This window comes from Euleptes europaea, chromosome 9 (assembly GCF_029931775.1).
Source record: "Euleptes europaea isolate rEulEur1 chromosome 9, rEulEur1.hap1, whole genome shotgun sequence".
Lineage (NCBI taxonomy): Eukaryota > Metazoa > Chordata > Lepidosauria > Squamata > Sphaerodactylidae > Euleptes > Euleptes europaea.
Window position 1 is genome coordinate 58,770,333 of NC_079320.1, and position 26,223 is coordinate 58,796,555.

At 43.0% G+C, this 26,223-nt stretch overlaps 1 protein-coding gene and 1 non-coding gene across 9 annotated transcripts in view; one reads left to right on the forward strand and one right to left on the reverse strand.

Moving 5' to 3' along the window:
- The window catches only part of TENM3 (teneurin transmembrane protein 3), a 469,013-nt gene that overhangs the window by 200,620 nt on the left and 242,170 nt on the right, over positions 1 to 26,223 (forward strand). The gene's annotated exons all lie outside the window — the stretch shown is intronic.
- On the reverse strand, positions 18,757 to 18,828 carry TRNAD-GUC (transfer RNA aspartic acid (anticodon GUC)). The gene has a single exon. It is a non-coding gene; the product is annotated as a tRNA-Asp (tRNA).

The following is a 26,223-nucleotide window of genomic DNA, read 5'->3' on the forward strand; positions in this document are numbered from 1 at the left end:
AAAATGGAGAGTGTGACCAAAAAGTCAGAAGGAGATTGAGCCATAAAGTAGCAAGAAAAGATCCTTAAGTGTAAGGATGTGTCTCTGATGATCAACATAATTCATACTAAGCCCAACATAACCAATATCAAACCAAAGAATCCAAGCTAAACCAAGTTAATCAAGGGAAACTATTGCATGTCCAACAGAACCAATGTCAAGCCACAGAAGCCAAGTAGAACCCAGGGATAATGTGACAAACCAATAGAACCAATGTCAAATCAGAGGCTCCAAGCCAGATTGTCCTGCCTGTTACCAAGTCAGCCAGCCACACTTGGCAAGACACAGACGCATTAATGTAACTTCCTTAAGGAAGGCTTCAGAAAGTGAGGGAGAAAAGGAGTTTGGGGCACCCAATATCTCCTCTGTATGCAGTCTGTACCATCATTTACTTGCAGGAGGAGTGTCAGGAGTTGTAGCTGTCCTTCATTTCTGGTACTTCTGTTCTCTCCTACCACATTAAAAAGAGACAAAACAGTAATACAGTATGCAGGAAGTTCATTTCAGGTACTTTTGTGGGATCTGCTTGTTTTAATTGAGATACTCGTCTACTTTCCTAACATCTTTTTCCCCAGAGAAATTTGTGGGTGTGGGGTCTTTATGAGAGTGGCAAGAGCATCATTTTTGGCATCATATTTATTTATTAGATTCCATTCTCAGATCACTTCTGTGGCTACATATCAGGGTCAACAGAGATGATAGATCACCTGTTTTTTATTCTGTGATCAATGGATTGCACTCAGGGCTATCTGGATTGCTCCTGTTTTATCTAGGCATTGGCTTCCTGCTGAGCCATGGATTGTGTCACTATTACTAGCAGACTCTGACCCAGAAATAACTAGATGTGTTGCGAAATATCTGGCAATAGTAGTTTCTTTAAAGTTACATTAAAATGATTTTATTGCTGATTATATACGAATTGGAAGGGTCTATGTATTTATTTTCTTATGTGCTAACTGGAGGTATTATCTATTTTATTGTTTATATTTGTAATATAATGTTTTAAGTCTTTTAAGATTATGTCATGTTTTAATGCTGTTTTATTTTTTATGTATTCTTCATGCTCAAGATCTTTGGTCATATGAGCTTAATAATAAAGGAAAGAATATTTATTTATTATCTGCACAGAAGTGCCAAGAAGTTCTGAGTCCCACCAACATGCCCCCATGTTTCACAACAACTAGAATTTAGTTGAAGATTGTTTGGAAACCATTTGGAGTGTGAATTTTATATTGTGCCAATGAAATTGGTCAACTTCCCTGCTGTTTCTTTCTGTTTCTAAGTTTTAAGTTTTCGGAAGAGCATTTCCCCCATACTCTGCAGCGCAGTTTGAGAGGATGCAGGCACTAGTGCGTCTTCACTACACTCACTCTCAAAGTCCAGGACTGGGTAGTTGAAGAGCGGCAAGTTGACCTTCAGGAAGACCAATTGCTCAATCTTCCAAGGAGCAGACATGAGTTGTGCAAGCTAACAATGTCGTCTGTCTAGGAAAAAACACACTCACATGCTTATCAGAGGGCACAAGAGGAGCCTCTGAGCCAGAAGAGAGAATTTTGGTCAGACCATGTATGCATGTCCTGCTCCTGGATCCAGAAAGATGGCCATTTTCCCTGAAACATTCGAACCAAGGGAATGATGAGACCCAGGCTTGCTTTGTCAAAGGAGAGTGCATTGGTTAACTCCTTAAAGGAACTCCAATGTCTGAAAGAGTCAGCTTCTCCATGTTGTTGAGTAGTCTCTCCTCTTTCACAATGTCAACCTCCAAGGCCACTTTGTTTACAGTGTTCTTCTGCTCCACCAAACACGGTTCAGATCGAGCTGCAGTGAGTGCTGATGTCTCTCTACAGGCAGTACTCTGGCTCACCCATCACTGCCTGCTTCTAGCACAGCAAATGCTTCACTCTGCGTGAAAAGTGGCTAATGATATTCCAGCAGGTCTGGAGCAAACCCTGGAAATCACAGGTTGCAGTGTCTAAACTTGGATTCTGTGCAGAACCCAAACCCAGGGCATCAGGTGGGCCATGCAGTAAATAGCTTCAGGCCCACAGCCGCTGTTGTAATATTTGTGCTGCCATCAGTCACTGTGTAGCCCATGGAGAGGTCCCTGCCTACCCATACCACTAACTGTTTCTTCATGGCGACAGAGATGTTGGCCCCTGTGAGCACCTTATCAAGCATGGACAACGCCTGGCAGTAGCTTGCCTGGCAGCTCTTCTCACTTTGCCTAGTGATGGTTGCTCCATCCCCACCCAGAACATCCTTGGGTTGCCCCCAGTGTGCAGTGAGAAGTATGTGTATTGTGCCTGAGGGCAGGTCCAGATGTCGGATGTGAAGTTCACAGCTTTCCCACAAGTGCAAGACAACTGTGTCTTCACATGGTTTTTGGGAGCCCTAAACAGGGAGAGCACCAGTGTGATCTGAGCAGGGATAGGCATCCATGAGCAACCTGTGGAACCCAGCATCCTCAACAACAACAAAAGAGCTGCTTGTGTAGTGTGATCATCTCACCAAAGAGGCAAGTGACCCTCTGATCTGCCTACTCCTGCCCACCCTTTGGTACACTAGTGCCAGCCACACCAAACATCTCCATCAGAGATGCTTGTACCAGAAGGAGCATGAAGCAAATCCTCTCTAGGCTGGCTTGCAGTGGTGCTTCTTCAAATGGTTTCTGAGACTAGTCATCAAGAGATGACCCAGGTCTTTTCCTCATTGGATCTTAGCCCTGCACAGCTGGCACATCCAACCATAAATAGCAGCTGCAGGTACTTTTATGAGGGGCTCAGGGCAGGCATACCATCTCTTGGGGGCAGAAGGAGATCCCCAAGGAAGAAAGGGTTAAGGTGGCAGCAACTTGGGGTGCACCTCCATCTCTTCCTCTTGTGCCACATTCAGCCTCTTTGTCTCCTCAAGAGACCTGTTGAACTCTGAAGAAATTGAGAAGCAGTGCCCAGTCTTTCCTATATTTCCTCAAGCAGGCTCTGGGTCCCTGGTTTGAACTGAGATTCTGAAGTTCTTATCCCCCAAGTTCAGTCCCAGAGACAGCTCAGGCTGCCTTTCCTACTGCTGCCGAGTCACAACAGCTGGAGGACGGGCAGCCTGAGTAGCAGATTTATGCAGGTGGTACTGTAGCTGTAGCCTCAATGAAGAGCGCCTTGTGTGTCCTCTTCATTGCACCACCCAAGCTGGTGATGGTGGAAAACCATTATGGGCAGGCATCCAAACAACTGGGGGGAAAGCCACAGCACTGCCCTGCTACTCTTCCGCCTAGCCTTTCCCCCAGGGCTCCACTGCACTCATTCTGTCCCCTTGAACTACTTCACCAAAGTAAGATAGCTGATATACTAGGCTAGGTTGCGCTCTGAGTGTGAGCACTAATTAACTTGCTCCTGAATCTGATTCGATAAACTGCTGACCTTGACTTCCTTCCTTCCTGTCCTCTTGCGCACTAATCTGCAATTGCCTATCTTCTTTGCCAAAATATTTTTTTAAAACTACACCTAGGCTTGCTTCAATTGGATTCTTTTTAGAAACCTGTTCACCCTGACTTTAAGTCCTTTCTAGATTAAAAGCTAATCTTTTTTTTTTTACTGCAACCTGTGATGCAAGTATGGAATTGGTTTTTTTTTTAACCTTTAATTTTTTTTTGCCTCAAGCCTAATTTTTCAAAAATTAATCTTATCCTAGCCTTTAAAAAATCTGACTTCTTTTTTGGAAGACTAAAAGGTAAGCCAAACTGTCTAAAAAAACAATGACTGATTCCATTGTCTTAGAGAGCTGCTTACCTTCCTCCCCTCCCCTGCCCTTCCATTATCCAGGAATCCTGTAAAGCTGAAGAAAAATAGGCCCTGGAGCCTTAAAATGCCAGCCTATAATATTTCCACAATGTTTGAGACCCAATTACCAGTATTCAGAAAACCCAAATATCACTCTGGATACCTGGATATACACTAAAAATAATGATATTTTCAGACTGAAATACCTTAATGTGCATCCCTATTACTTTATCTTCTCCCCCTTCAGCTCAAAATGCCTTTTAAAATCCTGCTTCTAGAGAAAAATGTCAGTTTTGGAAAAAGAGTAATTTTTTAAACGTTTCAGCTCTAATGTTAAATCTTTGAGAATTATAATCAGTCGATCCTTTATCAAGTGAAATGTTTTATTTATGTAGACATTTGTAGCCTGCCTTTCTCCACCTCAAGGTAGCTAATAAACACCTGTGATAAAACATTTGAAACTGAATAAGAAACTATAAATAGCAAAGCAGTTTCTAAAGATTTTTTTAAAAAAATAATAGTTCTTGGAGCAACATTTTGGTTCCTGTTTGAGTATAAAAAGGTTTTGTAAAACTTATGACTAGCTGTAGAATCTGGTGCTATCTGCATGGAATTATTCTTCTCCAAAAAATTTAAAAGCCCATTGAAATATTTGAAATTATACTTGTTTCTCCTGTTTGAATGTGTTTCTGCTGGCTCTTTACCCTTCTCAATTGCATTTTCCTGCATATTATGTAATGGGATTGTTTTGTCAAATTTCCCTAGCCTCTGTAATTTTACAGCTCAAAGAGAGTGTGGATTTTTCTAACAATCTGTTAGATGTATAGTGTGATGGCTTTAATCCACAAAAGCTTTATTTCACCTGATACAATATCTGGGATTTGGATATTTGCAGGTAATTACTGGAAAAAATATCCTGTATTCACCATAGGGAGCAGTGAATGGTATTCCATTTCTAATTTCTGCTATTGAAGTGAAAGGAGAGGATGTCTATGATAATGAAGAATGCTGTCTGATAGCAGCCTTATTATGTACTGGCTCCCAATGTTATCTTATCTATCCATTTCGCAGGTGATGACGTTATATGGCTTTTCTTTTCCCAAAATGAATAAAAGGGCATTTTCTGCAACCGCGTTTTTGGTTATTCGTGTTTCTTGCAGTGACTAACCCAGTGCGGTAATTTTAGTAACCACTTCTTTTATAGTTCCTCAGTTTTCCAAACAAATTTGTACTTTAGTTCTTCCATAATAACCCTGTTCAGACAGATACTCACTTTTGCTATTGTGATAGATGTATGATTTACTAAATTAACATTATAATGCTGCCTCAGAAACTGATATTTCTGCTTAATATTATATTGAAATTTCAAATTTTATGTCTTAACTGATCAGCTTCATGTGAGGTTAAAATGCTGTTTGCTTTTACCAGATAAAATAGATTAGGTATCTATGTACATAATTTATTTCCCCTTTTTATATAATTATGTGGATAGGTTTTCATTCTACAAAAGCATTCACTTTACTGTTTTGTAGTACAGCACCTGATGACTTGTATATGTTAATGCAATTTAACTCCCAAGAGATATATTGCCCCTGACTAATGTAACAGACTTTGAGTCCTAATTCACATATAAATATGGAAAATTATAGTCAAGAATAACAATTGTTGTTTTAATCACCTGAATAACACATGGAAGTTTGGAGGAATTGGGGTCGTCCTCATCATGTCATTACTGCCCAGGGTCTAATTGGTGTGATGCCACATGAGCTGAGAGTCCATGTGTTATCAAACCACAGCTCATAATTTTTCTGGAGGTTGTGTTGGTGCCACCACAGTAGCATAAAAGTAGACCTGGTTTGTAGATTGTTAACTTTGTTGGGTATGTCCTTTGGCAAGTTTCTAGGATTCTGATGTGCTGCCCATGCACTATGATTAGATTTCTGAAGATTACATCTCTGATTTTTGCAAAACCTCTGCCCTCATAGGGGGTAGACACTTTTAATCTATTTATTTAGAGAAATTTTATGCTACCTCTCCAGGAAACTGCCCAAGTTGACTTACAAAATAAAACATAAATAATAGGAAATTATTTCTAATGTATAAATGCGCTTATTTTATGTAATGCCATCAGAATTTGAATCAACACTAAAAAAAATCCTATATGTTTTTGTTATGCCAGGTTTAAATTAGTTCTGTCGGGGGGGGGGGGAATCAGCTATTTTTGCCACTGTCATCCTAGCAAATTATTACCTGCTTTCTTTGAATAGCAGTTGATTCAGTACTACATATACTAGAATATGAGGTGCTCTGTAAATAAATAAAAATGCATCATTTAATAGAAACCAACCAAAGGCTGACAATTAAAAACAATGTAGGGTTAAAAAACCTATAAAAGAATGTGAGAGAGAACACTGTAAGGAGGAATTGTGGCTTTCCACAACTTCTGCAAATAATGAAAACAATTATTTTTAGTACAACTGTTAAATACGCTGCTACCATTTCCAAAACCATGACTGCTTCTTATATTACTCATGCTGTCCAATAATATGCCTGTTTACTCAGAAGTAAATACCCGTGTATTCAGTGAAAGACATTCCCAAATCACTGTACAAACAAATATAACTGTAAATGTTACAGTGCAATACAAACAGAGCAACATCTTTGAAGTCAATAGACTTAGCAGGGTATAACTCTGCTTAGTATTGCAGTAATACATGACTAATAGCGATTAATATGGGAAATGTTATAACAATTTCTGAAAATTAATCAGTTTTAATTAACCTTCAACAGTATCTACTCTCTACGTAGTTACACACCTTAATTTCTAGGGTGTGCATTACCATTGAGGGTTGCCAGGTCCCTCTTCGCCACCGATGGATGGTTTTTGGGGTGGACCTGAGGAGGGCGGGGTTTGGCGAAGGAATGGACTTCAATTCCATAGTGTCCAATTGGCAAAGCGGCCATTTTCTCCAGGTGAACTGATCTCTATCTGCTGGAGATCAGTTGTAATAGCAGATCTCCAGCTAGTACCTGGAGGTTGGTAAACCCTACCATTGAGTAGTAATTCGTTTTAGAGTATATTAAAATATGAAGTTATTGTTAGCAATTTGGTATAACTGATGTTTTCTAGTGCAGAATTTAGCCACAGTCTATATAAGACAGGATTTACTCAATAAAGTTGTAGAATCAGTGTTTGCCACTACAACTCTCTGTTAAGGTTTCAAAATCTAAAAGGACATGGGAATGAATGCATATGACTAAACTCCGATCATTGAGTCTTTGCTAAAAAAAAACAAAAAAACCCCACCAACTTTCATCTTACGTTGCTCTGAGAGACCCAAACATACATATTATCTTGTTCTTGGCATGGTGCCAGTTATCTCTTATGAGCATGCATTTGTGTCTGTTTCTCCTGGGAAACCCAAGTAGATTCTGAAGTAGAATCTGATCTGCTTTTATGTATTTGTCACTTACAATGTGTACAGTCCAGTACAGTACTTGAACACACATGAAGCTGCCATATACTGAATCAGACCCTTGGTCCATTAAAGTCAGTATTGTCGACTCAGACCAGCAGCGGCTCTCCAGGGTCTCAGGCAGAGGTCTTTCACATCACCTACTTGCCTAGTCCCTTTAACTGGAGATGCTGAGTATTGAACCTGGGGTCTTCTGCATGCCAAGCAGATGCTCTACCACTGAGCTACAGCCCCTCCTCATAAAAAAGAATATGCTAAACTTGATATTTAAAGCCTGGGACAAAATTGGTTGTAGTTTAAAGGCTTTTGATACCCTTAAGAAGCTATCATTTTCTAACTAACGCCTACATAATATTATCTCCCACACATACCGTTCACTGCCAGTGTCCATGAGATGCAGTGCCATAAGGAGAATTTTCTTAGAACTTTTTGGAAGGGTTATTTCTGCTTGAAATTTTTCCCCCTCTCCCTTCTGAGAAGAATACATCAGTACAATTTTATATAAAGCTTTTAGTAGAGTCCATCAAAGTCTGTTATTATCTCCTGATAATGCACAACCACTGACATGCTTTATATAATGCAGGCATTGTCTGAAGAGTTACAGCGTGACTGTGGGCCATTTGACTGTTGTAGCTTAAAGGAGTATTTCCTTTGTAGCAGCAACAGCATGAACGTCTTTTGCACCTGAGCCGCAAGAGGACACAAAACAACTGATGTGATAAAATAGTTCATGGACAGGACTGCTTCTGAAAAGCACTTTTTTCCCATTTGAAATTACTACCTAATACTGAAGATGTTGACATATCAAATATTGGAAAGTTGTGCTGCTTTACAATGCCGTTAAAAACTGACAAGATGTTATCTGTCCCTAAATATTCAGGATTTGATATACTAGAGTGTTTTTTCCTCATTGATTTTTGTAATAGTGAGAGCTTGATTGTGCATGTCTGTGTATGCGTTTGTATGTGTTCTTAAAAGCACAAATTAGACTTTCAGCTGGTATTTGGCTTAGGTAAAGTTGGCTTTTTTTGGTGAAGAAACGCAAAAAAATAAAAATGAGAAAAGGCTAAAGGAAAATCAGACCTAAATCTGTGGCAAGTTTTAGATTTTAAATGATAGCAGAGTTAAATGACAAATAATGCATCACTCTGAAACATTATAAAATTACCACAGAGGAGAAAGAAAGAGAGAAGTGGATAGTTTACACTTACAGGAAAAATGTGTTAACAGTAAGCAAAAAGTCCTACAGTAAAACCTCAGAAAATATAGAAGATAGGAATATCTAAAGCAGGGGTCCTCAAACTACGGCCCGCGGGCAGGATCCGGCCCCTCAGGGTCCTGAACCTGGCCCCTCAGGCCGGGCCCAAAACCAGCACCGCGCCTCCCCACGGGGAACTACGAGCCCCATGATGCAGCGCGGCCTGCCTCTGGATGGAAACAGGAGGGGGGGAAAGCCCGTTCCCCCTCCTGCTGCATGTCGAAAGTGGTAGTTCGAAGCGGCCCTCCGCGCGGGGATGGCCTCCGACCGGCTCCGCTTGGGCGCTATCTTGTGACCTGAGGCGGCCGTCACCGTCTCCTCCTCCTTTCCCCCTCCCTACCTGTCTGCCTGCCTGCCTTTGTCCAGCCCTCCAAAAGAGGGAGCTGAGGAGGCTGCCGCCATTTGCAGCCGCCGCCGGTGGTTTGGGAAGAAGCCGGAGGCAGCCGACCCGGACCTCAAGCCTGTAAGGGGGGGCAACGGCTCGCCTCTGGGGCAACCCGTCTTCCTCTCTTCCCCCCCACCCCTTCCCCTCCGTCTAGCCTCCTCCCTCCTTTGCCTGGTCCCGAGTGCTACTACTCAGGAGTAAACCGCATTGACTCCCGGTAGAGCTTATCCCACCGCCTCCTGTCCGGAGTTGCGCCTGTCTAAGCTGAATTTGGCCAATTATGCCTGGGAGGTTTTGCCTTGGATTTGCCACTCAGTCTAGAGGCACATTTTCCCCATCTTGCATTCTCAAAACTCTCCATTGGGGGGGGGGCACTTATTGTTGAGCTTTGAGCATTCAGATGGAAAAAATGTGTCTCTAGAGAGGGGCAAATCCAAGGCAAAACCTCCCGTGCATAAATGGCCAAAAATAAGCCCCATGCAGAGTTTTGAGAATTCAGATAGGGGAAATGTGCATCTAGAGAGCGGCAAATCCAAGGCAAAACCTTCCACGCATAAACATTTTCCCCCATCTGAATTCGCAAAAACTCTGCATAGGGGCTTATTTTTGACTTTTGAGGATTTGGCTGAGGAAAATGTGCATTTAGAGAGCGGCCCTAGGATCGCACTGAGATAGAATTTTTTTAAAAAAATAAATAAGCCCCATATAGCAGCATGCCCAGGAAGCATCAAGCCGACCTCCTGCAAGACTAGTGACCCACCCTGCAGCCCTTTCCTTCAAACTGACCTTTCCCACTTCCCCTCCTAAATTTACCTCTTTTTTTATCCTTATTTTCCCTCTCCCTTTTTAAATTGGTCCTAATTTTACCTCTCTCCCCCCCCCCCACCTCGGTCCTCCTTTCTTGGTGTCTCACTGAAAACTGCACAGCATCTTTTGCAGAAACGAAGATTTTGCAGAAAGCCTAAGTGGAGGGACTGAGCCTAAGCAGGCAGCTGGCCCCTTCCCTGGGCATCGGTAGTGTGCCCGACGAGAGGTAGGCATATATGCCACATCTGGTGGCACAGGGTGGCCAGTTGCCCACTTTTCTTCTGTAGGAAAAGAATAGCCGGTTTCTCTTTGCTGGGTGACATCAGTGGGGTTTTGTAGTCAGATGACGACCATGAGAGATTTTGTGTGCCCTTTCAGTTCCGGCGGTTCCTGTAACAGTGCAATCCTGCCGCTATAAAACCCAGCCAGAGCAAAATACTAACTATATCTTTGTTACGCTGCAGAGGTGAGCGTGGTGTAGGGGAAACCTTCACCTTTAATAGTATAAATGCCTGTTAATTAAAGAACTTGTGTGTGTGCCTGCTAGTGAGTGGGCTTGTGTGTGTGTGTGTTTGCTAGTGAGTGAGCTTGTGTGTGTGTTTGCTCGTGAGTGAGCTTGTGCGTTACTCCTGAGCACTATGTGCAGTGTGAATAGGAATTTGTTCATATTTTTTTCAAACTATAGTCCGGGCCCCAACAGTGTTTGAGGGACAGTGAACTGGCCCCTTGTTTAAAAAGTTTGAGGACCCCTGACCTAAAGTCTTCAGAGTGAAATATCTATTAGTGATAAGAGGAATGTTCTTAGTGTGGGGTGAGACTCTTAAGAAATTCTCTTTGGCATTATTTGAAGTACCGTATATACTCGCGTATAAGCCGAGTTTTTCAGCCCAAAAAAAGGGCTGAAAAAAGCCAACTCGGCTTATACGCGGGTCAATACGGTAGGGGAGGGGAGGGGGGAAGAGGGAAGAGGGAAACTTACCGCTGCAGCCATCCTTCGCTGCCGGCCCGCTCGCCTTCCCGCGGCCTGGGAGCGACCAGCGGGGCCTGCCTGGGAGCAGGCAGGCCTCACGGCCGCCCCCCACACACACCCCGCCCCCCCCGCCCCCCCCACCGCCGGCCCACTTGCCTGGGAGCGGCCAGCGGGGCCTGCCTGCTCCCAGGCAGGCCTCGCCGCCGCCCCCGCCGCCTCCCCGCTCGCCTTCCTGCGGCCTGGGAGCGGCCAGCAGGGCCTGCCTGGGAGCAGGCAGGCAGGCCTCGCTGCCGCCCCCCCCCGCCGCCGCTGCCCCCCCCCCCGCCGCCGCCGGCCCGCTCGCCTGGGAGCAGGCAGGTAGGCCTCGCCGCCGCCCACCGCCCCCCCCCACCGCCGCCGGCCCGCTCGCCTGGGAGCGGCCAGCGGGGCCTGCCTGCTCCCAGGCAGGCCTCGCCGCTGCCCCCCCCCGTTGCCGCCGCCACCGGCCCGCTCGCCTGGGAGCGCCCTGGGAGCGGCCAGCGGGGCCTGCCTGGGAGGCTGCCAAGCCCGTGCCGCTTTCCACCGCCCGGAGCGGCCTAGGGGCGGCCTCCAGCGGCTGCAGGAAAGCCACCCCCACCGGGCCCGCGCCGCTTTTCGCCGCCAGGAGCCGGTCAGGTAAGCCTGCGGGGGGGGGGAGGAGTTATAAGCCGACCCTCAGCTTATACGCGGGTGCCTAATTTTTCCCCATTTTTGGGGAGAAATTAGGCACCTCGGCTTATACGCGGGTCGGCTTATACACGGGTATATACGGTAAATACTATTAAACTCAGTGGGACTTTACAGATAATATGCATAGGATTTGTCAATTTAATATACTCAGGGAGATTTTTTCTTGCCTTAGGAATATGTATTTGCAAGTGGCAACTGTATTCTGGAAATGTAACAAATTTTCCTAGGTGCTTATAAAGTAAGATATATACATAAAGGCCTGAATAGCAAAGGTTTGCTACAAGAATATATTCTATGGCAAGCATTTAGGGTGAATTTTTTTTTATAAAATTGTATTCAAAACCAACTGTTATTGCAGAACAGTAGCCATGTTAGTCTGTTGCAGTAAAAAAAAAATATTTTCATGAGGTAGGGATTTTCAGATATTGCTTTGCATCTGAAGAAGTGATCTGTAGTTCACAAAAATGTTCACTGGAATAAAATGTTAATCTTTAAAGTGCTGATGTAATGTAGGAATAAGTGACTTACAACCTATTCCTGAGGGAGAGGGCTGTGCCGGTTGCTGGAGGCAGTGCAGCCACACACACCCCCGAAGCCGAAACCTTGCCCTTACTTGGAAAACCGGTGGAACTGCTCCTTAGGATTCCATGGAGATAGGCAAAGGGGTAGGAGGCCACCGAAAGGAGTCTCCTCCCCTGGCCCAGTGTGGGAATGCCCTGGGAACGCCTCCGGAAGGACGGTGCACAGAAGTGTGCCATCTGGATGCCGGTGCGAGGCATCCCTGGGTGGCACTGCTGTGGCAGCATTGGGAGGATGGTGTGCACACCCCATCCCCCGTCTGTGCCACCCTGGGTGCCATAAGTGGCACGGGCGCAGGGGACCCAGATACCGGCACAGCCCCTTCCTGGCCTCCTTTCGGCTCAGGAATGGGCTGTAAAATTTTGTGGTTTTAGAAACAGATTGTGTCTGCCTGCAGCAGACCCTTGTCATCTCTGAAAAGGCAGTATTGGCGGTCTGGTGACCTTTTTAGGCAATGGGGAGGGGAGGAAGGAGAACTGGTAAAAATAATTCCTCTATCCATATTCCAGCTGCCGAAATCATTTCAACGCATCTTTAATTTTTATTAAGAGTCTGTTGACCATTTTGTTGTGGTGTGATCAAGTAAATAAGATTAAGATAATTCACAGTTTAATCTGAAAGAGATCTACACCATTCTGATCCTATTGACTCCACTGTCCTTACAAGGGTATAACTCAGTTCAGGATGACACTGTTAGATGGACATAATGCTGTTTAGGATTGCACCATCATACACATAGCAATCTATTTTTGTTTGTATGTTAGATACTGCATGAAGATAAAGGTCAATACTGGCAAGTACGTGCTATGTTAGCCTAATACTGATTTTCCCCCAAATTATCTTTAGTAGTAGCTGTCTTGTCAGATCTCTTTACCTTATAGTCTTTTGCACACTAATGGGTGCGATAAAGATAATTAAATATTTGGAGTAAACGGTATTCCATTTAATCACTGACTGAGTATAATCATTTGGGTATTCCAACCACCTGAGCAGTATAGAATGTTTACTTGAAATGAATTGTTTTAAGCAAAAAATAAGAAAAAACATGGGGGCTTTCTTCCTTGCAACAGAAGAAATGCTTGACATGTTTTTAAAAGCTATTTAGAAAGGTTTGATGCTAATAGAGATGGGAGAGATTCAAGTCTCTGAATACTTTTGTATTTAATTAATGTATTAATAAAACTCTGTAGACATCTTTTCAACTGTATAGTGCTCAAAATGATGTATAATCTGAAAAGCTATCAAGTAAAACAAAAACATAGCTAAATATAGCAGGTAAAACATTCCAACAGGATCAGCAATATTGAGGAAAGGATTTTCCAAATAAAACTATTTTTTTATGCAGGCCTGCAAACGGGGCTCATCTGTAAGTTGGAGCCCATGCATCCTGCCAGAGTCATTATATAATTAGAAGGCCAGTAGGGAAAGTGCTATGAAATGGGTGCTATAGCAGAGAAGGCCCTACTCTGCATTATATGGTCAGGCTACAGTAAATGCCAGAATGCAGAGCAAAGTGGGCCAGGCATAGAGTCCCATGTTCCCCACTGCTGCTTCATAGGCCAGCATGTGGTTCATCACTTTTACTGCAAAACCGGGAGTCACATCGTTATGCCAGGGTGGCACTCAAAGTGATGACATCACTTGTGTTTTTTGCCCTAGAATTGATGTTGCATGTTGGCACACCAGTGAGGCTGTCCCTGCCTACCAGTTTCTTCCAGCTGTTGCCAGCTACAGCTGAAAACCCTGTCTCCAGCAGATGTTAAAAATGTGGAGCAACACTTAATATTCAGAATTCTATTCCAGGTTTTAGTGTAGGTTCCAGTGTACCAGGATCTGGAACAGTTCTTGACAAGGTTTTACTTAGGCTCTGGATATATTTGCCCTACGAATGCTGTCATTAAGGAATTCGGTAGGCCTCACTGTGGGTGTATGTGTGTTTTGCTTCATAAAGTTGGTTTTGAATAAACTTAACATTTACCTAAGAACATTATCAGCATATTACTGAATGACAACATTTTGCAGAACATGTAGTATAATTTGCTTTTTTGCTTTGTGCAGGATCCACTGAATTAGCAGTTCGAACAGCAGAAAGCAGCTACTTGAATTGTGCCTGATGCAAGCAGGATATTACTGCAGTTGTATTAAATAGTGATGTCAGTAAAATTATTAATTACTTGGCTCAGAATATGAACTTCAGTAACATGCAATGTTTGCCTTTAATATGAAAAAGGAATAGTACAGTAGTCCAGATGAGAAATTTTCTGTGTGCAAAATCCTGATGGGGAAGATATGCCACAGGCAGTTTACCAGACAAAGTTGGTGTATATCAGATCTTTTTGGAGGAGTATCAGAAGGGGCAGAATCCCAAACATGTAGCCACAGGTCTGCAAACACTGAATTGTCTAGCCTAAAACACATTCAGGCATTTATTTTAAATAAACGAGCGCTGAATCTGATGTAAATGAAAGATTTATATGAAGCATCATCTCACAGCAAAATTCAGAAATTCCTATGATAGGACAGAGTAGCAGTCAGTCAGCCCTACCTTCTACCACTCATCTATCAGGCAAGACTGGTCCCACTGAAAAATACCAAAATTAGCCCTTATGGATTTTGTCAAAAACTGGTGAGATTTTTAACATCAGTACCTGACCTGGATATCCCAGGCTAGCCTGATCTCAGAAGCTAAGCAGAGTCAACCTTGGCAAGTATTTGGAAGGGAGATCTCCAAGGAATATGAGGGTCATGATGCAAAGGCAAGCAATAGCAAACCACCTCTGAAATCTGTGAAAACCCTATGGGTTGCCATAAATCACCTGTGACTTAATGGCAACCCCCCTCCCCCAATATCCTAAAGTAGCTTCTGTTCTAAATCCAGGTCTGCATCCCAACCGATATAGGTCTGGAATATCAGTTTCACTCAAGAACTCAAGAGGATTTGCCACACTTCTTTACTCAAATATGGTAGATTTCAAATTGTTCTGATGTTGTTAAAATCAAACAGATTAAATGAAAATGTTATAATAATTAGATGCTCCACAGCTTCTTAAACCAAGAACAACAAAAGTCAAGGTGGGCAGAACATGCTGTTGAGCGGTTTGTCCACTTCTTCGGGTTAATTGAAAATTGTCCCACAAAACTGGATACCTTCAGAAGGGACCTTGTATAAATAGTGGAATTTAAGAGAACATGGAAAGAAGTTGTTAAATTGAAACACTTAAGGTTGTTTTACCCATACTTTTCTATCTAAATCATTCTGATTCAGAGAGCCTGCAGGTATTACCGAAATATTTATCCCTGGCCTTCAGTGTATCTTCAGTGCATCTTGGCATTCAGTGTAATTTTCCCTCATTGAAATCAGTGGGATTTACAAATGTTAATACCGTATATACTCGGGTATAAGCCGACCTGAGTATAAGCCGACCCCCCAAATTTGAGGCCAGAAAAGGGAATTTCTTATTGACCCGTGTATAAGCCGAGGGTCAATAAGAAATTCCCTTTACCGGTAATGCTGCGCTCTAAAATGGCACCCGCCATTTTAGAGCGCAGGGATGATCTCGCCGCTGCCCCAGGTCGCCCTCCTGCCGGCCTCCCGGGCCCTCCCTACCCACCCCGACCCCAGTGCCATCCAAGGGAGGGAGGGGGAAGAGCCCCTGAACCCCCTACTCACTGGGAGAGGCGCTCTAAAATGGTGGCCGCCATTTTAGAGCGGGAGGAAGAGGCCCAGAGAAGGCCTGCTGGAGGCCCGCGGATCAGCTGTAGAGCGGGAGGACCAGCCCTGGTGAGGTGGGCGTGGGCGGGGTGGGGGGGAAGAAACTGCTGCTGCCGCCACACAGCAGAAGGCGCGCTGCAGTGGGGGGTGGGCTGGGGGGAATCAGCTGGCCGGGGGGAGCGTACTGGGGGGTGGGGGGGAACCAGCTGGTCGGCTGGAGCGTGCTGGAGTCCGCTGGGGGTGGGGGGAATCAGCTGGAGCGCACTGGAGCGCGCTGGGGGGCTGGGGGGCAATCAGCTGGTTGGCTGGAGCGCGCTGGGGGGTGGGGTGGGGAATCAGCTGGAGCGCGCTGGGGGGGTGGGGGGAATCAGCTGGCCGGCGGGAGCTCGAGTCAGGCGGCTCCGAAGGAGAAACCACCCAATTACCGTATTGACCCGTGTATAAGCCGAGTTGGGATTTTTCAGCCTTTTTGGGGGGCTGAAAAACTCGGCTTATACACAAGTATATACAGTATTTGGCTGGATCAAGCACAGTGTTATTTATGACGTTTATATCCCGCCTTTTTTTTCCTGTCAAAAATTTTCAAGCAGCCTCAGACCATGAATTTTTTATTCTAATTGTCTGTCTCCTTTCCCCCTTTCCTGATAGGTTCTGTTCTTAACCTCATCTCCCACTTCCCTGCACCGGTTAAACCGCTGTTTCCATTTGTACCGAAACTGTCACTGCCAGCCATTTCCAAGCACATCCAAAGTCACAAAAACAAGTTAATAACACACGCGCACATGCCAGCAGACAATAAGCCCATCACCAGTATTATTGCCTCATTCCAAAAGATCAATCACATTTTATATGGATAGATTATAATTTTATAGATTACCCAAAGGCAGACAAATACAGGAAGAATTCATAAATTAAAATGGTGTGAAGTTTGGTAAGCCAGTGCCCAGTTAATCAGATGCACAAACCTAGGAAATTATATATTGATGTTCTCTGGAGACTGAGGTTAACTGCTTTGTACAGCAAGGCCTTGTGCATATTAGGATTTAAATAAACCAGAATAGTATCAGGAAGAGATTAAATGACACTGGAAGTGTTACTTATGTGGATTTATGAAACACATTGTTGCTTTCTCCAGTTCAGCTAAAGCAGCGACCATTGCTCAACAAAATGGGGGTAGGGCTTTGAGACTTTCTCCTCCTTTAAAAAACCATATGAGGGTTTATTATTTGCAATAAAAATACAAAGTGAATCAACATGAGGCCATCAGTGATCAGTCCATTTCTCAAAGGAGTGTGATAATGGACATTTATTGCATGGTTTCTGTTTCTCTTGCACAGCATTTACAGTCCCAGTTGGCTCCCAAGGTCATCTTTTAACTTTGATCCTATAAGCTGATGTGCCATTACAGCAGTGTAATGTGCCATTGGCAAGCAGTGTTATTTGCACAAGTGTAAAAAAAAAAAAGCTTCACAACAGCCCTGTAAAGCGAATTATTATTGTATTATTCTGTAGGTAAGAAAGCTATTCTGGGAGTCCTGAGTAAGCTAAGGCCACCTGTTGAGACTTGAGGAAAATTAAGCAACAGTTTGGTTTATATATAAAAATTTCTAAATGCATTTTGTAGTTCTGTTTTTTGGTTAGTTTATATATTAAAACCTTTTAAGAAAGCCCACAGAACACAGACTTTATAGAAATAAACATAGGATTTTGAAGACAAGAGAGCTGCATTTTCTACTGTTCAATCTTTCTCAGTCTAATATGCTTAATTTATTTTGCTTTCATATTTTTTTTCCTGTTCAGCAGAATATGTTGTGTGATAGCAAATGCTGAAAGTCTTAACATGTGGCCCATGACCCATAGATCCTTTTACATTGTTATAGGGCTATGTGTGTGCTGCTGCATTCTCGGATTCTTCCACACCCATAGTATATACCGTATTTTTCGCTCCATAACACACACGTTTTTCCTCCTCAAAAGTGAGGGGAAATGTCTGTGCGTGTTATGGAGTGAATGTGCGCACAGAGCCAGCTGGGTGCGCTGGAACAGCCAGCCGGCTTTCCCCGCCTGCCTCCCAGCTGGGAGGCGGGACGCACAGAGCCGGCTTGTGTCGTTCCAGCGTGCCCAGCCGGCTCTGTGCGCCCCGGGACGCACAGAGCCGGCTGGGCACTCTGGAACGATGCAAGCCGGCTTTCCCCGCCCGCCTCTTAGCTGGGAGGTGGGTGGGACGCACAGAGCCGGGTCGCGTTGTTCCAGCGCGAGCCGGCTTTCCCCGCTCCAATGGCCAGCTGGGGGGGGGGGCGTGTTATGGTCAGGTGCGTGCTATGGAGCGAAAAATACGGTAATCATGTTCAGGTGCGTGCTATGGAGCGAAAAATACGGTAATCATGTTCATCACTGCCATCAATGTTAGGGATTTGTGGGAAATAAACTTTTTATTTATTCCATACCTTTCTCCCCAAAGTGGCTTACATTGTTTTCCCTTCCTCCAATTTATTCTTGTAAGAACCCCGTGAGGTAGGTTAGGCTGTGTGTGACTAGCCCAAGGTCCCTCAGCAAGCTTCCATGGCAGAGTGGGCATTCATGCTTGGGTTTCTCAGATACTAGTCTGACACCACTGCACAATGCAGTCTCATTCTTCCATTCTAGTGAGCAGTGCTGTCCAGGGCTGGTTCCAGGTTTTGGGGTCCCCAGGCACCTTGTCTGCTCATCTGCTTGCCACTGCACCCCCCATACCCCCTTCTTGTTTGCATGCTCATCCATGCACACTTTCCCTAACTCATTTGCTTGCTGGCTAGCTATCAGGGTATGCTGATGCCGGTCTTGGTGCTTTTATTACCTGGAAGACAATATGACTGAGGGATTCCGCCCCCGCCCCCCCAAGCAAAGCGCAAATGCGTTATACTCAGTTGTGATGTTACATCTGTTAGAGAAATTGTCACTTTTTTTGGCTGGATAAGGATAACGTGCAGTCCATACAGAAACATTTACCTTGGCTGACTTGTTCTGCCCATAAATAGGGTGGTAGACCTACCTGCCTGGTCCTTTTAACTGGAGATGCCAGGGATTGAACCTAGGACCTTCTGCATGACAAGCAGATACTTTACCATTGAGCCACAGCCCCTCCCACAAGGTTTTGTACCCAGGATTCTCCATGCATAATTCTCATTAGTGAATGTCCACTTAAGAGTTCTTGCCTAAACTTCCCTCCATCTGGTTTCTGTGTGGGGATGTGGACAGTGTTGTCAAGTCACAGCCAACTTATGGTGACCCCGTTGAGTTTTCAAGGCAAGAGAGCAACAAGGTGGTTTGGCACTGCATGTAGCAACCCAGGACTTCCCTGGTGGTCTTAGCTTCTGAGATCTGACTAGCCAGGGCCATCTAGTCCATACAGAAACATTTACATTGGCTGACTTGTTCTGCCCATAAATAGGGTGGTAGACGTGCAGCAAGAATTTTACTCCTTCCTAAAGTAGAAGCACAGCTATTTTAGTGGCTGTAAAGTTAGTCTTGATTAAGTCAGGTAAAGAAAATTAATTTAAGAAAATAAATGAATGTAATTTTTTCTCCATTTAGATTTTTCTCATATATTAAATACAGTCCAGTTTTATGTTGCAATAGGAACTAGGCACAGAATTCTAATTTACTAGTATAGAATTTTTGTTTTAAAAAAATCACAAGGAATTTTTGGAACAGGATTTGACACCTCTAGTATAATGTATTATGAGTAGAAAGGCAGCATATCATACTCAATGTTGCCAAGCAATTTTTCTAGAAGAATATAGCAATAAAATATTTTCTTCTAGAACAGATGCATGACAATGAAATACTGACAATGAAATAATTATGCCATTCAGGATAGGTACTAAATTTATAGTGCAATCCTGAACGGAGTAATGCCTCTTTGAGTCCATTGGAGTCTATGGGTTTAGGAGGGTGTAATTCTGCTTAGAATTGGACTTCCAGTCAAACAAAATGACTTCGTTATAGGAACAATATGACTGCATTGATGGTTGTTTGTACTCATTGCCCATTTCCCTGATTCCTATCACTGTGCCCTTTGTATATCTAGTGAGATAAACAGCACTATGTATTATCATGTTATGTTTTAGTATATATTAGTTGTTGCATTTGTAGCTGATGGAAAACTTTATAGCTCAGTCACGGTGTTAGAAAGGATAATTATCCCCATACTCCTGTAAAACTTTGCATTTGGTTGAAATTTTTCAGAGAATGATCTAGTGTATGTACCAATGACAATTGTAACAATTCCGATTGTTACAATTGTAACAATAGTTGTAACAATTCCGATCACGCTCTCTGTTTTATGAAATGGGTTCACAAAATATGCTGAAAAATTACGTCTGTAATAGCTTTGAAATACATTTTTTCTCATATGAGTATGACACCCCTCAGTGTTGATCTGTGTTAGCATAATGAAATGTTGTGTTGCTCATAAGAAGTGTTAATCCATTAAGAATGTGCACATCATTTTTTTCTGTAACAGTCATTAGACATAATTATTGATTTTGGTTCAGTTATCTGGTTTTGCCAGTATGCATCCATTTGTATAAATGCCGGGAGCTTTTAGACTGTTGTGAGACTATTTCTTGAGATCAAATAATACCCATGTTACTTTGTTAAGTTGTAAAATAATCCTTTTAAAAGATGATGAATAGCCAGTGATTTAAGCAAGAGTTAAACCTTGCCCTGACCTGGATGGGCCAGGCTAGCCTGATCTCGTCAGATTTCAGAAGCTAAGCAGGGTCAGCCCTGGTTAGTATTTAGATGGGAGACCACCAAGGAATACCAGGGTTGCTGTGCAGAGGAAGGCACTGGCAAACCACCTCTGTTAGTCTCTTGCCATGAAAACCCCAAAAGGGGTCGCCATAAGTCGGCTGCAACTTGACGGCACTTTACACACACACACACACACACACACACACACACAAACCTTTCCCAATTAACAAACATTTCAGTAATGTTTAAGAAAGAAATAATTGTAAGCAGTAAACTGACACAATCAGGAAGCCTGGAAATAAAATTAATTAATTTAGAAGAACACACACACATTTAGAAAGAGAAGGATTTTATAAGTAAAAATTGACATTCTGTGTTGTGTATGTGGTCTGATTGAGCTGTACTAGTTAATATTTGTATGACTTTTAATAATACTCAGTCAAAAAAGCCTTCCATTCACTTCAGTTGAATCAGTTAAATTATAATTGTCATTTTGCACTTTTTAATCATTTCCCCACCCTTTCATATTTCTTCCAGTTCCATTCATATAACATTAAGAAACACACATTTTTGTCCAGCAGTCCAAATAAAACAAAATAAAATAGTTAAACTTTGTGTGTGTTAAGTGCCTTCAAACCCCTTCCAATTTATGGCAACCCTACTGAACTATGACTTACTTTGATCTTGGTAACCAGGGACAACTTTTTACACTTAAGAATGTTTTCTGTCTCCTTCATGGCTGCCCTTCCCAGTCTCAATCTCCTTCTGATTTCTTGGTGGCAGTCTCCTGTTTGGTTGAGGACTGAGCCAAGGAATAGGAAATCTTGAACAATTTCAATTTTTTCATTTTCAACCTTAAAGTTGTATAATTCCTCAGTAGTCATTCCTTTTGTCTTCTTTATGTTCAGCTGTAATCCTGCTCTGGCACTTTGTGCTTTAACCTTCATCAGTAGTTGTTTAAAGTCTTCTCTGTTTTCTGCCTGTAACGTGGTATCATCTATATATCTCAAATTGTTAATGTTCCTTCCTCCAATTTTCACTCCACCATCTAACTCTAATCCAGTTTTCCTTATGTTATGTTCTGCATTTAGATTGAACAGAAAGGGAGATAAACACATCGTTGACACCTTTGTAAACTGGAAACCATTCTGTTTCTCCATATTTTGGTCTAACCGTAGATTCTTGTCTGGAGTACAGGTTAAGCATCAAAACAATCAGATGTTGTGCCATACCATTTAAACTTATGTTAAACTTTATTTCTCTTGTTTTTGTTTTTACTGTCAAAGAGTTTATTATTTCTCATTGAAGATAAGTTAGCAGTTTTTGTGGATAACAGTGGGATACCAGAGGTTCTCTGAAAGATGTTGCAAGACCTACAGTGCAACCCTAAACAGAAGAAGAAGAGTTGGTTTTTATATGCCGACTTTCTCTACCATTTAAGGGAAACTCAAACCGGCTTACAATCACCTTCCCTTCCCTCCCCGCAAAAAACACCCTCTGAGGTTGGTGGGGCTGAAAGAGCTCTAACGGAGGTGACTTGCCCAAGGTCACCCAGCTGGCTTCATACGTAGGAACGGGAAAACAAATCCAGTTCACCAGATTAGCCTCCATCGCTCATGTAGAGGAGTGGGGAATCAAACCCGGTTCTCCAGATCAGAGTCCACTGCTCCAGACTACTGCTCTTAACCACTACACCATGCTGGCTCTCCTGAAAGGCAAGTATCGGTACAATCCTAAACAGTGTTATACCCTTCTACACTTTCACTGGATGTAGAAGGGTAGACTCTGTTTAGGATTGCTAAATAGGATACTTGCCTTTCAGGACCATACAAGTCAAATGGTGCCAAATAGTAGCAAGCAAGTTACAGAGTCTCTGGAGAAGCCATTGTGCACCCAACGTTTTTCATAGACCACTTGACTTTCGCTGAAAGAAACCTGGGAAAAGCCGTGTTGTTAATGAATTATGACAAACCATTTTCCTATCAGCCAAGAAGGTTCCAGCTACCCACCTTTTAAGACACAAATGTAATGGAAGATGTTCATAAGTGTTCATCCCATTCTGATGTGAATATTCAAAAAGCTGTGAAGCAGCAAGTGGCAGCATTTAATATCATCTCCCTCATGATGCCTGAATAATTTTCCAGAGAGTGATCGCTGCAGCTGCTGTGAGCAGTTATTTGTTTATTTTTCACCTTGGTCTTACTGGAATGCTGACATAGCTAATCTGCCATGCATGTAAGGGAGAATTGTTTCATATTCATACCTCGCTGGCATTCTTTTGAGCCAAATAGAATCAGAAGCTGTACAGCTTGGGACTACTCCCGTAATCCATACAGAGTTTAAGGGGGCTGACTGCTTCTTCTGAGCATCTTGAGAGACAAATCTGAGGCGTATTCATGAGGAACAGGAAAAAGAGGGGTGGAAGCTGTGTTTTTTTTTAATGGATTTTTGTGAGGGAAAAGGAGATGGCTTGGGCTGTCGGGGTGAGTTATAGAAAGCATTTTGTGATCTCCCCCTGGTAGTACTGCTCATTATGTTAAACAGTATAGCTTTTAAACCCTCTGTAGTTTTCGTTTTATGTGCATTGGCCTTCATTTGCTGAAATGCTTCAAGTTCACAGCACTGAAGTCATTTTGAAAACAGGATGTAATTACAAAGGTTTCTTATGCTTACCCACAGCTTTTTGGGACCAGTGTAATTATCATTACATGTGGATACTGTAAATTGAATATCCCTTCCCTAATTACATTAAACTCAAGGGTTAGTTGCTTTAGCATTCAAATAACAAAAGTTCACCCTTTGCTATAAATAGTAAGATTGTTCTGTTAGTTAAGCTGACCTTTTAAAGCCCAACATTTACATGTTATTGTCAGGTGTACATTATAAAGATAGCTTGTAATGAGATCTGTAATGAGTAACCCTGTTATAATGGCATTTTCTAAAAGTTCATTTATTCAGCATTTTCTAATAGCATGATGAAATTAAAGTTTTAAGCTGTGCATGCCAGGCCTTTTTAAGGGGCTGTTCACATAACTGTTCTTAGCTTAGTATTGTCCTACCAACTGCTAGAAGCAGCTTAATATAACTGTCAGTGCTTAACAGAAGTTACCACAATAATGAATTTGTCCTGCCTGTTAAAAGAAGAGTAACCTGTTTAAACGTGTGTTGATCCCTTTGATATAGAATTTTCTTTTGTTTCTTCATGTATAAACACATTCTACATTTTTGCAGAAGAACATTGAGTCTACAGACTTTTTACACCCATAGTGTTAAGAAATATTTTTGATTCTGCCCCAATTTAGCATTATGATTCTGTTCATCGTTGAGAAATGAAATAAAAAGTTCCGTTGAGAATTGGTATTTGGCTAATTTCTATTTCTTCAGTCATTAAAAATGTTAATTTTGTACATGGCTATACTATTCTAGTTTCATTAAAATCGTATCACTTAGCCACTGTTGAAGCTTTTATCCCCCCCAAGGACACCTCCTGCTGAGTGTCCTTTATGAGCTCTCACTTGAAAACAACAACCTGGGTTATGTGGAACAAATTGAGAAGCATACATTACAAAGAAATGTTCCTGCTGTACATAAACTGACTAGAATTTTTATTATGCAGGATAAATCCCAGAGTAACCATTACCAAGAAATGCGGGTTAAAATTTGAATTCAAAAATGCTAGCAATTTACTTGTTTTATCTAGATAATCTCTTACCCAGCGTTATCTTGTACCGTCACATTTTCCTGATTCTAGTTGTAAAGCTTTCACCTTTATTTCCATTAATTTTGAAACTCAGCATGCATTGCTAAGAAATTCTCATGCTTTTTAACCACATGGCTCTTAATTGTTCTACATTAAAATCTAGTGTATATTGATAGTTTGTGAAAAGCTTAAAATGTTATACAGGTAACTGCAGATACCCAGTTCAGTCAATTATAAAATTTAGGATTACGTTTCCAATATCAGGTGGATATCATTATACTTAACCTATTTGGAAAACAGGTTTATGTTTGTTGCTAGAATTAGTGAAATTCCTTGTGTATTGCTTTCCCAGTAGCAACATTTTAACAGTTGGGTTTGAATTTGAAGGGGAAAGTCTGGATTTTGCTGGTGCTATAGGGGCCTTCTGGGAGGATGGCAGGGCATATGGGGGACTTGATTAAATTTAAGTGAAAAAACAAAGGACTAGTTTGGGTGGTGGTGTTAATTGACCTACTTAATGTCCTGGCACTCTGGGCAAGGCAAAATACCTGCTTTTGTTCAGGGTGCAATTAATTAGTTTACTGTTCCGGGAGGGCAGTACATCATTCACAGATATCAGCCAGGTGGAAGGAGAAGAGTTGGTTTTTATATGCCGACTTTCTCTGCCACTTAAGGGAGAATCAAACCGGCTTACAATCGCCATCCCTTCCCCTCCCCACAACAGGCACCCTGTGAGGTAGGTGAGGCTGAGAGAATGTGACTTGCCCAAGGTTACCCAGCTGGCTTCATGTGTAGGAGTGGGGAAATAAATCCAGTTCACCAGATTAGCCTCTGCCACTCATGTGGATTAGTGGGGAATCAAACCTGGTTCTCCAGATCAGACTGCACTGGTCCAAACCACTGCTCTTAACCACTACACCACGCTGGCTCACCACCACGCTGGAGTTAAAGTGATTATCAGGCATCCAAGGCAGGTCCTTGACAATAGGTGCCTTGAGGTTCTCCTGGACTTGGCTGGCATTTTATTTCATTTGCATCTATGACTAAAGTTCCCTTTAATAGCAAAAAATATATTTTCCAAAATGGGGAGGGATCCTAGTGGCTGTTTTCCCTTGTCTAATGCATCAGAGATACAAGTTTCCAAAAGTGGAGGGCCTCCTAGGTGGCTTCTCCCTAGTGGTGGGAGTTTGTCTTCTGGGCATCAACATGAGACCTACAAGACACAGCCCAAGGCTTCATATCTTGTCATCTGATAACTTCGTATATTTCTGTAGGTGAGCTGTGACTGGCTGCAAAGTTGATCAGAATCCTTAACATTAGGATGTTTTGGAGGTCATTAATTCATAGGGTTGCCACAAGCAGTTGACAGCAGTTAACACACACATTTTATCATGGATCTGTTGTTGGGGTAAAGGGGGGGAACGAGGTCTTCCCCCCTTCATTGAGTTCATTGGGAGAGTTTCGACATAAGCCAACAATTTTTGTCACAGCAGTAGTGGGACCCAACGTTGAGTAAGCTTAGGATCTCAACAAAGCCTCATTCTTCCCTAAACATGCCCCTGAAACACCTTGTTTAGCCCTAAAATACTGTTGGCCAAGTGCTGATACCGGTAAGGATATACTACTCATCAGGATGTTAACAGTGGCATGAGAACTTAGAGCCAGTCCATTACTGGAATGGGCGAAGTTCTTTAGGATCTGGCATGACCCCGTGCCGGCATAGGTACCACCTTATCACAAAATAAGGTGATGTCTATGCCGACGCAGGTGCAAATACGATGACGTCCCGGAGCCGCTGGCCTCCACCACCAGTGCAGCCATGCGGTCAGAGCTTTCCCAGAAGAGAAAGTTCATACCAGTGTGGGGGCGTTCCTGGGGGAGGAGCTGCCATTAGGCAGCTTCCTCACCTCTTTCTGGGAACGCCCCTCATGCTGCAGCAGTGCTGCACTACCATTTTTGGTGGCAGAGCCCCGTTGGAGGCAGTGGGGGATTTCCCCCTTTTGTTGGTTTTTTTCATTTTTAACCCCCCCCCCCCCCCGCAGCAGCCGGGAAGCTTCTGAGGAGGATCGGGCTGCTTGT